Source organism: Cottoperca gobio, unplaced genomic scaffold, assembly GCF_900634415.1.
Source record: "Cottoperca gobio unplaced genomic scaffold, fCotGob3.1 fCotGob3_42arrow_ctg1, whole genome shotgun sequence".
Taxonomy (NCBI): Eukaryota; Metazoa; Chordata; class Actinopteri; order Perciformes; family Bovichtidae; genus Cottoperca; species Cottoperca gobio.
The window spans coordinates 620,584-635,584 of record NW_021167006.1 but is presented as its reverse complement, the minus strand read 5'-3'; the positions used below and the strand labels follow the sequence as shown (position 1 = coordinate 635,584).

Below are 15,001 nucleotides of genomic sequence, written 5' to 3'. Positions count from 1 at the left end.
GTTTACTGTCCTTTTCATCACGTCAGACAAAAAGTAAATGTTCTATATTTTGTCTTTTCTTATAAAAACAACATCTTACATTTCAAAGAGCAGCTAATCCACTTCAGGAGACAGTTTACAAGTAACATATAGAAAAGATAATATATAATAAAACATTCTTACCACAGTACATGACAGCTTTAATTGCTTTTTATTTCAGAGTGTTGATTTGAATGAATGTATAGTTTAAAGGTAATAAAGCATGAATTCACTGTATGTGTATTGATTTTGCTCATAATAATAATACTATTTATTAAACATTATTATTATAATAATAATCATGTATAAATGAGTCAAGTCAAAGTTTATTATCACCCAATATCAAAGAGAATGCTTTAATGGGATGTACATATAATGAAAAGAACAATAAGCTCGTGTGATAAAATACATATAAAGTTTTATTTTCCAGGAGAAGAAAAGGAGCCTTTCCTGTCGCAAACACCGTGAAACTGAATGAATCATCCGTCTGTTTCATTCATAAACCTGTTGAATCTGCGCACTCACACACACACACACACACACACACACACACACACACACACACACACACACGCACACGTGTACGCGCACACACGTACACTCCCCTAAGCTCCGCCCCTCCTGGAGAGAGACAGGGATACCCGCTGGTGAATAAGTAACATTCATTGAAAGACAAACTAACTGAAAACTGTCTCACCTCTGCAGGAGTCACTCTGCCGGTGCTGGTCGGTGTTGGTCGGTGCTGGTCGGTGTCGGAGTCACATACGGACCGGAGGACCGACAGACAGCGGACCGGTAAGACCTCTGACCGTCGGGACTGATCTCTCTGTCTGATATTGATCCGCAATCAGCTGCATTCCTACAGTCCCTGTACAATCCGGAGAAGCTCAAGTCAACCTTCACTTACTGACTTGTATGTTACTTATTTGATATATGTTGTGGAATGCAGCTACACGTGTCAGGTACTTTACAGGAGTATTTCCATTCTCTGCTACTTGTACTTGTACCTCACTACATCTGAATATGTACTCCTGTACTTCTGTCGGACAGCTTTAGTGACTCGTTAGCCTGCTTTTCATAATAAGATGTGATGTAGGACATCATTTATCATGTTTTATAAGTACAATATATACCTCCAACTACTCCAGTAAAATGCTAATTACACGTGAATGCATTAGTAATAATAATACAATATATAATATATATAATAATAACCTTATTTATATAACACCTTTCAAAATAAAAAAGCTTTACAGTTAATATAAATATTAAAAGTTAAATAATAATTGCATAAAAATACAACGTCTGCTTGCAGTTTTAATAAACTACACAGTGTAATTATGAAACACTTAAATAAAGACTTATTCAACACATGAAAGACATTTAAATAAATTAATCTAAGACAAACTAGCCAGTAGCAAATAAAACCAATGCAACTAAGATTAAATTAAAATAACTGAATTAAACTTGATTTGGCTGAACTAAATTTACAATAAAAGGTAATTAAGTAAAATACACAAAAACAAAGAAATGGATTAAACTAATCAGTCTCTCTACATATTATATGTTATATGCTTATGTTGTTGCACTTTGCTGTGGGACTAATAAAGCATTATTTCTTATCTAAAGTGATCTGCAGACTTGAGGTGCAGACAGTGACAGTCCTGCTTGTAAAGGCTGACAGAGTTCCTGAAGGTGTCTACAGACGACTCAACTGTAATCACACATTTACACATCGGTTACAGTTCCTGCAAAGAAAAGTTGACAGGCAGCAGATCAGGACGGACAGCGTGTCCGGGACAAATGTTCAGTTACTGTCAGAGACGTAATCCAACCTGTCTGTTAGTGAACAGAGAAAAACAGTTGATTCATGAGACAACGGGCCCCGGCAGCTCTCAGAGGATCAGGACACACAGACGTTATAGTTGTTTAGCCTGTTGGTGGTTGTTTCGTGTCTGTGTGGTTGTTTTGTGTCTCTTTGTAGTTGTTTTGTGTCTCTTTGTGGTTGTTTTGTTTCTCTTTGTGGTTGTTTTGTGTCTCTTTGTGGTTGTTTTGTGTCTCTTTGTAGTTGTTTTGTGTCTCTTTGTGGTTGTTTTGTTTCTCTTTGTGGTCGTTTGTGTCTCTTTGTGGTTGTTTGTGTCTCTTTGTAGTGGTGTTTTGTGTCTCTTTGTGGTTGTTTTGTGTTCTCTTTGTGGTTGTTTTGTGTCTCTTTGTAGTGTTTGTGTTTCTTTGTGATTGTTTTGTTTCTCTTTGTGGTTGTTTTGTGTCTCTTTGTAGTTGTTTTGTGTCTCTTTGTAGTTGTTTTGTTTCTCTTTGTGGTTGTTTTGTGTCTCTTTGTAGTTGTTTTGTGTCTCTTGTAGTTGTTTTGTTTCTCTTTGTGGTTGTTTTGTGTCTCTTTGTAGTTGTTTTGTTTCTCTTTGTGGTTGTTTGGTGTCTCTTTGTGGTTGTTTTGTGTCTCTTTATAGTTGTTTTGTGTCTCTTTGTGGTCATTTTGTGTCTCTTTGTGGTTGTTTTGTGTATGTGTGGTGGTTTTGTGTCTCTTTGTAGTTTTTTTTGTCTCTTTTGTTGGTTTTGTGTCTCTTTGTGGTTGTTTGGTGTCTCTTTGTGGTCGTTTTGTTTCTCTTTGTGGTTGTTTTGTGTATGTGTGGTGATTTTGTGTCTCTTTGTAGTTTTTTTGTCTCTTTGTGTTGTTTTTTTTGTCTCTTTGTGTTGGTTTTGTGTCTTTGTTTTATTTCTCTTTGTTTGACTTTGAGCCATCTTGTGTCTCTTTGGTCATTTTGCCTCTTTGTGGTTATTTTGAATCTCTTCCTACATGTCTCTTTGAGTGATATTATGTGCAAGGCAAGAAAAAAACAAAAAACTTGAATTTCTGGGGGTGCGTGGTTCCGTTGGTATATTTTCTATCGCGATCGAGCTTTTTGGGCACCCCTGATTTAGATGAATGCCCGGGGGGCTCCTGACACTTTGGGCTCCCGGGCCTGTTACCAGTAGGCCTCGTTCAGTAATCCATCCATAAAAACAGGCATATCTACATTCATCAGTTTCTTCCTGCTGACAGGTTTGAAAGTCACCCTGGACTCACTGAACTGAATGCTTCTGCCTCTCTACAGCTGCTCTGATCTCACTTCCCAGCATGCCTCTGCACCAGATAATTGCTTGTCTGTGAGTTCACAGGCATCTTCCAGCAGACAAATAGCGCCATCGAGATTCAATTTCATTTCTTTTTCTCACACATCGTATTCTTCTTTTCAGACACAGTGAAATAGGACTTTAAGTAACCGTTCCTGTCATTATTGATTTATCTCCCAATTATGTTCTCTCGGTAGTGATCAACTACTCGGTCTATAAAAGGTCAGAAAATAGTATAATGCCTGTCACGGTTTCCTAAAGCCCAAGGTGACATCGTTTCTCATTTGGATTCAATCATAAGAAGCCAATTGAGAAAATAGGTTTTCTGGGGCTTCAAAAAAAGTCTACCAAAGATATAAAAAGCCAATGTTCACTAAACAAGAGCTAAAAGAGACAGAATATGTGACTTCACTTCATCAGGTCGACACAAAGACTCCTCATGTTGCTCTGTAACTGCTGGATGTGGAAATAAGCAGCTGTTTACATGTCAGTAGTCTGTTCCCTACTTGTTTCCCCCAAAGTAGCCAAACAATTGCAGGTTTAAATGTGAAGTTCTTGACGACAAGTAGCACAAAATATTTTTTTGTTTCTCCTGCATAATGCACACGCCCGAGCAGGCGGGCAAAACGTAACTGATTGTTGACGGTGGTAACGCGCCAAGAAATTAAGCAATGTGACCACAAAGTCATGAAGAAGAAGACGGCTAGTCGATGTTACCTTTGATACAAACATGTTTGATTGTTACCGTGAGTAGCACTGAACGTAAACAGACACTCGGTCTATAGGATAACTTTACTTTACCTGATAACTGGTGTTTCACGAGTGATTTTCATCATTCACACGTGCACGACATTCAGTGACATTTCCGTCTTGCGTGTTTTGATACATGGCTAAGTGACAGTCCAGCAGACAGCAGTAATGCAACACTTACGGATGCCGAGGGAACAGCGAGGAGCTTGTTTGTGAGACGAGACAAATCCCCCATCAACGCATAACGGTGTAAAAGCTCAACTGTAAACAAGTCGTGGATTGAAACACATCTTTCATCAGATGGATTTAACCCTGTAATGTTGCTGCTGAGGTGGCCGGACAGATTTGCCTGAATATCAACAACAATGAAAATTTGTTTTCTTTTTATCGGTCTTCCATGTGCTCCCACGCCACACCTGCGGCTCCTGTCGTCGTTTCAAACTTCCTGTTCCTGTCCCCACAGGTCGCACTGCAGTGATGTCATCGCTCCTCCTCTTCCTCCTGCTCCTCTTCGTCCTCACCCTGGCCTCAACGCTGGAGTTTCGTTACCACACCAACCGTGAGATGGAGCAGTACCTCCTCCAACTCACCGCCTCCAACCCCGACATCACTCACCTGTACAGCATCGGCCCGTCTGTCACAGGTAACCTGACGCGCCTTGATTGTATTGAATGTTTGACATGTTTGCATGAAAGATCATAAAGATAAAAGAGGCAGGTTACACACACACACACACACCACACAAACCACACACACACACACACACACACACACCACACACACACACACACACACACACCACACACACACACACACACAGGATGAAGGTTGACTGATAAAGTGTCAGTGTGTTTGGTGTTTGTTTGAACATATGACAGGACAGCAAACGCTGGTTCATTTAATCTGCGGGACGGTTTACTCTGGCTAATCACACACACACACACACACGCACACACAGCTAATCTGAGCTAATCTAGGACACCAGCTGGCCTGCATCCAACGTGTGTGTGTGTGTGTCTGTGTGTGTGTGTGTGGTGTGTGTGTGTGTGTGGTGTGTGTGTGTGTGTGTGTGTGTGTGTGTGTGTCTGTGTGTGTGTGTGTGGTGTGTGTGTGTGTGTGTGTGTGTGTGTGTGTGTGTGGTGTGTGTGTGTGTGTGTGTGTGTGTGTGTGTGTGTGTGTGTGTGTGTGTGTGTGTGTGTGTGTGTGTGTGTGTGGTGTGTGTGTGTGTGTGTGTGTGTGTGTGTGTGTCTGTGTGTGTGTGTGTGTGTGTGTGTGTGTGTGTGTGTGTGTGTGTGTGTGTGGTGTGTGTGTGTGTGTGTGTGTGTGTGTGTGTGTGTGTGTGTGTGTGGTGTGTGTGTGTGTGTGTGTGTGTGTGTGTGTGGTGTGTGTGTGTGTGTGTGTGTGTGTGTGTGTGTGTGTGTGTGTGTGTGTGGTGTGTGTGTGTGTGTGTGTGTGTGTTGTGTGTTGTGTGTGTGTGTGTGTGTGTGTGTGTGGCTGTGTGGTGTGTGTGTGTGTGTGTGTGTATGGTGTGTGTGTGTGTGTGTGTGTGGTGTGTGTGTGTGTGTGTGTGTGGTTGTGTGTGTGTGTGTGTGTGTGTGTGTGTGTGTGTGTGTGGTGTGTGTGTGTGTGTGTGTGTGTGGTGTGTGGTGTGTGTGTGTGTGTGTGTGTGTTGTGTGTGTGTTGTGTGTGTGGTGTGTGTGTGTGTGTGTGTGGTGTGTGTGTGGTGTGTGTGTTGGTGTGTGTGTGTATGTGTGTGTGTGTGTGTGTGTGGTGTGTGTGTGTGTGTGTGTGTGTGTTGTGTGTGTGTGTGTGTGTGTGTGTGTGTGTGTGTGTGTGTGTGTGGTGTGTGTGTGTGTGGTGTGTGTGTGTGTGTGTGTGTGTGTGTGTGTGTGTGTGTGTGTGTGTGTGTGTGTGTGTGTGTGTGTGTGTGTGTGTGTGTGTGTGTGTGTGTTACATACTTGCTGTGGCTTGCAGAGCTTGTCAGAGTCGTTGTGTTCACATGGAAACATTTACTCACTAAAAATCAGCAGCAGTGAAAACTAAAGTAAACTTCTGCTAAACCTTCATCTTCATCTTCATCTTCATCTTTCATAATCAGATTAAAGAACGGGAGGTCACGTAAACATTCTTCCTGATGAACATTGACTGTCACAGGAACCTTCAGCTGTTTGGTGAAGAAGCTTCGCTGCATGTTCTGAAGTTGTTTCTGTTCGGCCTTTAAATCTGATGTCCGTGCTTTTATATTTAATAAAGTGAGCACACAGTTTGCTTTGTGCTCAAGGGGTTAAGGTTGTGAGTCAGTAAATCCCTTTTCAAACAACAGTTAATGATTCCATGGATCAGCTGAGAGAAGTCGTGAATACCACACGAGTGAGTCGCTCGTATCGACTCCTCTCGGTAAATATTAGCTCCGGAGTTTAGCTTCTGTCTGTCTTTGAAAACAAACCTTTTAATAATCCAGAGACTCTTTCAACACTTTTCTATTGTCCAGAACCTTCAGAGTATCTGCACGAAGGAAAGTTCAGTCCACTGCATCATAAAACACTCTGAACCTTTGCCCCAGAGTGTGAGGAAGTCTGAAACTGTACGTCCTCAATCTGTCAAATGAAAAACTTCTGTTCATCGGTTTGTTGGAGAATTATTATCCAGCAACGTTCACATCTTATCAAACATAAGATGAAAGTGTGTAAAAGAACCATGAAGTATAATATTCATTATACTTCGTCTGGTTGTGGAAGCACCGCTGAGCGAAGGCCTGAAGAACAGCGCTGGACTCGTGAGAGAACAGAAGCTCTCCCGATTGAAATGAACAGATTTATGAAGCTTTAGTGTGTCGAGGAGGAGATGAGGAGCGACATGCGCCTGTGGAAAGAGCACGACTGACCTAAACTAAGCTGAAGACCCGATGACATCCTCTAACAACCTGATGTCAGGAGGCTCCAGGTGCTGATTCAGAGGTAGAAGGGGAGAAAACAACAGTTTGATTGATTAGTACGAGAACTGGACGACCTTTGAGCCTCGTCCTCGGTGCAGCGCGTGAACTCAGCTATAAAGAACTAACTTTGTCAGAGCTCAGCCGGCTGGGTCCTTTGAGCTGTACTTATAATAAACTCTTTTGTTTTTGACTTCTTCTCCAGTGACTTTCTTTAACCCTGTTATATATAACAGTCTATAGCGTGTTAAAGGAAGATGTCCGAACTTCACCTCTGGCTCGGAGGGAAGACTCTTTCCTACGACAGCTTCTAATAAATGTGTCTTAACACACTTTTATATGTTGTGTGTTGTACGACGTCTCTGGATAGGAAACAGATGTTTTAATGTCTCGATATCTTCTGGTTTATGAACACATATCTGCAGAGCTAATGTCCTCCCATTTGTGTTCAGTGCTAATGTTAGCATGCTAACACACCAAGATACGGTGGTAAACAGTTTGCATGTTAGCATTTAGCTGATAGCAACACTGTGTCTAAGTACAGCGTGGCTGCAGACTTCATCTCAGACCCCCTGCACCCCCTCTCTGTCTGCGTCAGTGCATGTTGCACCAAAGATATAAACACAAAGCAGTTTTCATTCATTTGTGATATTTCCTCACATGTTGTACGACAACAAGACAAACTGTTCTTGATTTTTGGGGGATTTTAGCTCTAAAAGTAAAAACTATTTTTTCTTTCTCAGGTCAGCAGTTGTGGGTGTTGGCTCTCGGTCTCAGTCCGAGCCGTCACACCGTTGGCATCCCCGAGTTCAAATATGTGGCTAACATGCATGGTAACGAGGTGAGTGAACACACACACACACACACACACACACACACACACACACAGGACCCCTCCCTGTTGACAGGAAGTGGGACTAAAAGGAGACTAAAGAGATCAACAAAAGCCATTCAGAGTCAAACACACTCCACACACACTTTTGTATTCAGACGACAGACCGTGTGTGTGTGTGTGTGTGTGTGTGTGTGTGTGTGTGTGTGTGTGTGTGTGTGTGTGTGTGTGTGTGTGTGTGTTATTCTCAGCTGCAAACAGACAGTACGCTGAGTCAACCTTAAAGTATTAGACAAGATTAGGAAACAAATCTATGGATTTAAGATTCCACAGAAACAACAGCGACAGGAAATAACTTTATTGACAGTTCAGTTCAAACACAACACACAACAGCAGGGAATATAAATCTCATACCATCCGTTCATTAAGACGCTCACATCGTCTGCATAGTGCCGTGTACACATGTTCCTGCTGGTAGTGTAATCTACACAATGCATCAGATTCTATAAGAACGTCATATGATTGTTTTTTTCGTACAGTTTTCACATAATTATCGGAGATATTTGACATATTATTTGGACATTCTTCTCATATTTGTCAGCATGTTCCTGCTGCAGATGTTCCTGCTGCAGATGTTCCTGCTGCAGACGTTCCTGCTGCAGATGTTCCCTCCTTCACATCCTGTCGTAGTTTAATGTACACGATGCATCAGATTCTATAACATCATCATGTTTTGTATCTTTGTCTCTAAAAAGTCAACTCTTCATAAGTTCCTCAGAAAAACAGTTTCCATCTTTGTGACATCATCTTCCAGCTGATCGAGAGGCTTTTTAAACACTTTATTTATCTGGAGGAAACTTCATCACAAACATCTGGAGACACATGTTGAGCTCACAGGAAGAGGAGGAAGAACTAGAGAAAGTAGAACATTTCCCTCTGAGATGTAGTGAAGTATTAATGAACCTCAGAACTTAAGTGCAGTATTTGAGTGAATGTACTTCCACCACGTGTAAAACAAACTGAAGCAGACTTCTTTAAAGACATTCCCTCAAAACATTATTATAAACTGAGATTATCCTTAAAATAGACTATTTATACTCCATTAAACAACATTTACTGTGAGAACAGTACTCGAGTAAATGTTCTGTAATCCGCTCACACACTTTTAAATAAGACAAAATAAATAAGTGGAAAATAAATGTGTGTGAAGGAAGCTGTTGGCATCTGGTCACCGTGGTGACGGACGACTGCTGATCACACTGTGTGTGTGTGCGTGTGTGTGTGTGTGTGTGTGTGTGAAAGTCAATGGAAATGTCCTTAAATAGACAAGTCAACGCCTCGACACACACACACACACACACACACACACACACACACACACACACTTACACAGTGTGTTACACAGTCGGCAAACAGAGTCAGTGGAGTGTGTCGGGTCAGAGGAAACTTCCAGAAAAAGGCCTTTTCACTGAGTTCACTCACACACACACACACACACACACACACATACACACACACACACACACACACACACACACACCACACACACACACACATTGAACAGCAGGAATGGAGCCTCTGTGGAAACGTTAAAGAGTCTTCCGTGCATCTTATTCCTGAGAAGCTCTTCTCTCAGATTAAATGTGTTTTTCAAGTCACATGTGAATCACATTCACTTACATGTGATTGGCTTCATGGCTCATGAAATCACGCGTGAGCTGTGCATCTTCACATGTGATCTGCTGTTTTAACCTGAGAAGTTTCTTATGTGGAAATTTACATTTGTGACCTGAAACTTTAAATAACGTCCCCGGTGACGTCTTCACGGAGCTTTGTTCACCTTTGAATGAAATTTACATTTTATACGTGATTAGCTTTTTTTCGACCAAACAAAACAAGTTATTCTTCGTGTGCATGTGACGTCACGCTTATTTCCCAACCCGGAAGTCAGCCATGTTGGATGATATACACAACCAAGACGGCGACCGTTCACGTGTGAGTTGCTGCAACGCTTCGTCATTTTCTTTGTATTTAAACGTCTAAGATTGAAAGAAAATGCCAGACGTGTGCGCAGTGTATGATTGTGGTCATAACGCTACTCGTGACCCAGAGAAACGCTTCTTTAGATTTCCTACAATCATCACAAACAATGATCCACAAAAGAGGGATGAGTTACTGTCTACTGAACGCCGTACGCTGGTTTAGCAACATAACTCGTGAGGACTTAACAGATGAAGAAGTTCAGTTCACCGTGTGTGTGGCGTCCACTTTATATCTGGTAAGAGCTCATGCTAAAGCTATGTTTACGTTAGCGAGGATAACATCTCTTCTCACTCACAAACCACGGCTTGAGCGGTGTATCTCGAACCCAGCCAGAAACAAAGACATTAGAAGCATCTCAGCTCTTGTATGCCTTCATGTGTGCGTTGGTTGCCCACGACGTTTGTAGCACAAGGTAGTTCACAATATCCGGATATTCAATCGGCGGGTAATGAATCTAAATCCTCAATATAATCCGACGGCTTCAGCGTGTACGGGTCACGGCCGCACATTTGGACTTTCCCTCTGAATCTTGTCTTTGCAGAGGATCCAGAGAGTCACGTACTTTGAAGAAGTCGGAGCTGTTGTTGTTCGCTTTAGACCACATTGTTGATTTGTATATCATCCAACATGGCGTCGCACGCATACGTCACACGAAGAATATGAAATCACATTTCACATTTCCGCACCTTCACATGCGTGCTGTTTATAAATACTGCTGATTGTGGCAGGAAAAGGTGTATCTGTGTTTTTTGCACGCGGGAGGAAACTGTTTAGTAAAACACAGGAAGCAAACAACGTCGACGTCAAACCCTGATTGAGGAACACGTCCGATGTCAGCGGATGAATCTGTCGGTAACGTTCAGTCTCGCTGCGACACAAACGCCGTCACTCTGAAGCAGCGACGAATGTGTCCTGTAGTTCTGCAGCTCAACGACATATTTCTGCAGCATTGGTGCAGGTTTCTGACTGTCTGTTGGATGGATTGTCAATAAAGTTGTTTCACACATTCATGTCCTCCCGCAGGATGAATCGCACTAACTTTGGCTCCTTTTGATAATCGATTATTGTTTTTCAACGTGTGAAACGTGTCCTGCTTCTCCTGTGTGCAGATCTGCTGCTTCTCCTTCTCATGCACGACATCAAGTGAATTGAAATGTTGACATTTTGGACGCTCGTGCACGTAAACTGCAACTTGACTGGATGCCGGAGGCAAACGGCAGCCAGGCTATAACTCTACTTTCTCTTTCTTTATAGAGTCAACGACAAATCATCATGCTAATAATTGACAGTTGTAGTTCCAGAACAGCACGCAGCCTGTCGACACGCTCCGCATCACTTCTGTTTTCTTTAATAGATAGTTGTATTTGTACAAAAGAACATTGTGTGTTTCTGCACGTGGGCGAGCGTTTGCTCAGCTGGTATCTGCACACACACACACACACACACACACACACACACTCTCTGTCTGTGGCTCAGCAACTGTTATTGTTTCTGCCGACGTTTTATGTGTCGCTTTGAACTAAAGTGCGGCGCACTGAACACAAGCTTCCATCTGCTAATGCACAGCAGCGTAAACATGGCTGCACCGGGAGATCTGGGTATAAACCTGTTGGAGTTAGAAGGGGAAGTGCCTGTCAGTGTGTTTCTAACGGGAATCTTTCATCACTGAAGAGTAGCGTGCCGTGATTTATGAAGCTGATTCTGACACTTAAAGGGAAACTTCACCCACAAAATGTACAAGAATTACTCCGCCGGTGCAGGACGGTTCATGTGGGATTAAGTCAAAATGAAGAACAGTGCGTGTGTTGATGGTGATGAAGGAACATGTCCGAGGCTCCACGGCGCAGAAGAAGAAGATACTTCAGCAGGCGTTGACACTCACAATACTTCTGGTTCGACTGCACGTGGGATCGTAGTGTGACGGCAGTACAGAGAGACAAGAGGGAGACGAGTGTTGGAGGAAAACAAAATGATGGCCAGAGGCAAGCGCTAGTCCTGACGTGTGTGTTGCGGCTTTGTACACACACACACACACACACACACACACACACACACACACACACACACACACACCTTTCCCACCCTTCTCTGGTTCGGCCTCCTGAGGCTCTCATTCATTCACAAAGTCTTTCACAAACAGCCTCTGACTCGTCTCTGGATCACCTTCCGATTGCTCGCTGACTCACGACATCACCTTCCTCCACAGAAGTCATGTTAGCAAAACAAAGCAGATGCCAGGTGGAGGAACACCTGAGCAGCTGTGACCACAAGAAGTTTAACAATAGTAGTGACACTAAACTTCTTAAAACCCAAAAATTACTTTTCAATATTTGACTTTTCTATTTTAGTTTAAGTTAGTTTCAGTGTGTTTTACTTTGAATATATTCTGTTATTTCCATGTATGTGTAGCTACTTATACACACAGAATACAATCGTTGGAAAACTGTAGGAAGTGTTTAAATCAAGTCGTTCCTTCATTATTTACTTAAAATTATGCTTTGGTGTGTGTGTGTGTGTGTGTGTGTGTGTGTGTGTGTGTGTGTGGTGTGTGGTGCAGGTTCTCGGCCGGGTGCTGCTGCTACAGCTAATCGACGACCTGGTGCGTGGTTAACCGTAACAACGAAACGTGGTCATTGCAGGTGCTGAAACAGCACCCGCGTCCACATCCTGCCGACGATGAACCCCGACGGCTTCGATGCATCCAACACAGACTGCATGTACAGCCAGGGCAGGTACTCACACACACACCCCACACACACCCACACACACACTATTTTATTGCGGTCAGACAGGGAGACTGAAGCCATTATCTCTGCTCTCTTCAAAGCCACCAGACTCCATTGTTATTTTACTCTTCACACAGAACAGGGCAGCAGACCAGCATCTGTCCTGTTCTGTGAAGTAAAATCACTGTTTTTGTCAATGGAGCCTGGTGACTTTGAAGAGAAGCAGAGATACACGAGATACTCTGACTGAGTACCGCCGACAACCACACTTAAAAAAGAATTCAAACTAACTAACCCCTAAAATAAAACAGCTGCTGTGTGTGCGTGTGTGGTGTGTGGGTGTGTGTTGTGTGTGTGTGTGTGTGTGTGTGTGTGTGTCAGACCACATGTTAAAACAAGATTTTAAAGTTGAGAGACGTGAAACGACAGTTTGACGTCTATAGACTAAACTAAGTCACGCTTCAACGCCAAAACACTCTGATAAGCAGGAAACCACACACACCACACACACACACACACACACACACACACACACACACACAGATTACAGTCACGGTAAAAGCCTCTAAGCATCTAATTATAAGTGTTTTGACTTCTTCTAATGTTCTGTATAAAGGAGTCTCTCGTGTGTGATTGTGTTGCAGTAAATCTGTTCACACGGCCTCATTATAGAAACTAACTCAAATACATTAACCCCTTATATCTTCGTGTTCAGATATGGGTTTAACGTTTAACAGTTTAATAAAAGTTATAGTTTGTGTTCATTCTGAAGCACCAGACTTCATTCAACTTTTAATCAAATAAACCAGAGAACTACTAAATGCTCAAGATTACATCACATTTCATCCCCTTAAATGTAAACGTGTGTGTGGTGTGTGTGTGTGTGTGTGTGTGGTGTGTGTGTGTGTGTGTGTGTGTGTGTGTGTGTGTGTCAGTTTGAGGTCACCACTTTCCAAACCGTACAAGGAAACGTTTCACTGGAGCTTCACTTCAGTGAATGTTTAATGTTTTTGAATTAAATGTAACTTTTATTCATTCTAGTTTAATATACACACACAATCATTGTTTAGGGGTATTATTATTTTAATGGACGTAAAAACGTTACAAGTAAACAAACCAATTATCAGATGAATGTGTTTAAAGCATCAAAAGTAAAAGTAGAGTTCCCGCAGTGAGACGCCCCCCGGGACTGTATAAATAAAGACACTCACTTCCTGGAGGATCCTGGGAATCAGGGAGCCCCGGTCACAACAAGAGAAAAGACATTTTCACATTTTGATGCGACCAAAATGTTGCAGTTAACTTTCATGAAGTGAAAACACAGTGAAAGGGTTAAAGTTGTGAAACGAAAACCCCCAAATCAAGTTCCTGGCTCTTTGAATGTACACTGTGGCACGGATACGCGTTGCTACAAAACACCTTTATCATGAGTGACAGGACACTAAGTACAACAAGTAGCCCCGCCCTAAAGGACAAAAGAGATGCTTTAATCCTCTATTTTAACGCTAAATGAACATCATTTGAAGAAGACTTGAAACTACAGATTGAGAAACTCATAAGGAAAATGTTACTGAGGTAATAATCAAGAGAGAAGAAGAAACATTTTCTCATAGACTTCTATACAACCAGTGAGTCGCCCCCTGCTGGAGGTTACAGAGAAGTAGAAACATTTTCTCATAGACTTCTATAGAACCAGTGAGTCGACCCCTGCTAGATGTCACAGAGATGCAGGTTTAAGACTCTTTTCAGAGCCGGAACGTTGCCTCATGGTCGGTTCCCAGTGAACATCTCTGTCTCTGGATCTTTCAGGGGAAACTATAACGGCATCGATCTAAACAGGAACTTCCTCCCCGATGCTTTCGCTGGGCCTCTCTCCGGAGGCAGCAGCAGCTCGACGAGGAGAGCGGGAGGCAGAGGTTAGTGTGTGTGTGGTGTGTGTGTGTGTGTGTTCAGATGCGTAAACATATATATTATTGTGTGTGTATCAACGCCTGGTATATCTTCTTCCTCTGAGCTTCATTGTTGTTAAAAGAAATCACTGATCCGCACATGTTCCACCACCAAATGTGGATTAATCCCCAACAAACGCATTATTTCATATTAATTTTCATGTACTGTTTGATAAAAGTTCAGAGTATCAGCAGCCTTATCCTTTAAAAATGTGTACAGTATGATGTCATCCCCCCTGTGATTGGCTGGTTGCTGTGTGATGTGTTTCAGGTCAGAGCTTTGATTGGCTGGTTGAGGTCTGAGAGCTTTGTTCTCTCTGCGAACCTTCATGGAGGAGCGCTGTGGCCAGTTATCCTTACGACAGCAGCAACGGAGGTAAAAACACACACACACCACACACACACACACACACACACACACACACACACACACACACACACATACACACACACACACACACACACACACACACACACATAAATTGAAGTTCTCTAACAGCCGTATGACTCCATGTCTGTCGGTTTAGAAGTGTCCAGGTGGTCCACAACAATCCAATGACAATGTTTTGGTATTTAGTTTTTTAAGATTATTTGTTTGGCCTTTCCTCCTGTTATATAAAGT

General features: G+C 42.5%; 1 pseudogene; it reads left to right on the top strand.

Moving 5' to 3' along the window:
- Nucleotides 1-718: 718 nt before the first annotated feature.
- The window catches only part of LOC115005996 (carboxypeptidase M-like), a 16,047-nt pseudogene continuing 1,764 nt past the window's right edge, over nt 719-15,001 (top strand).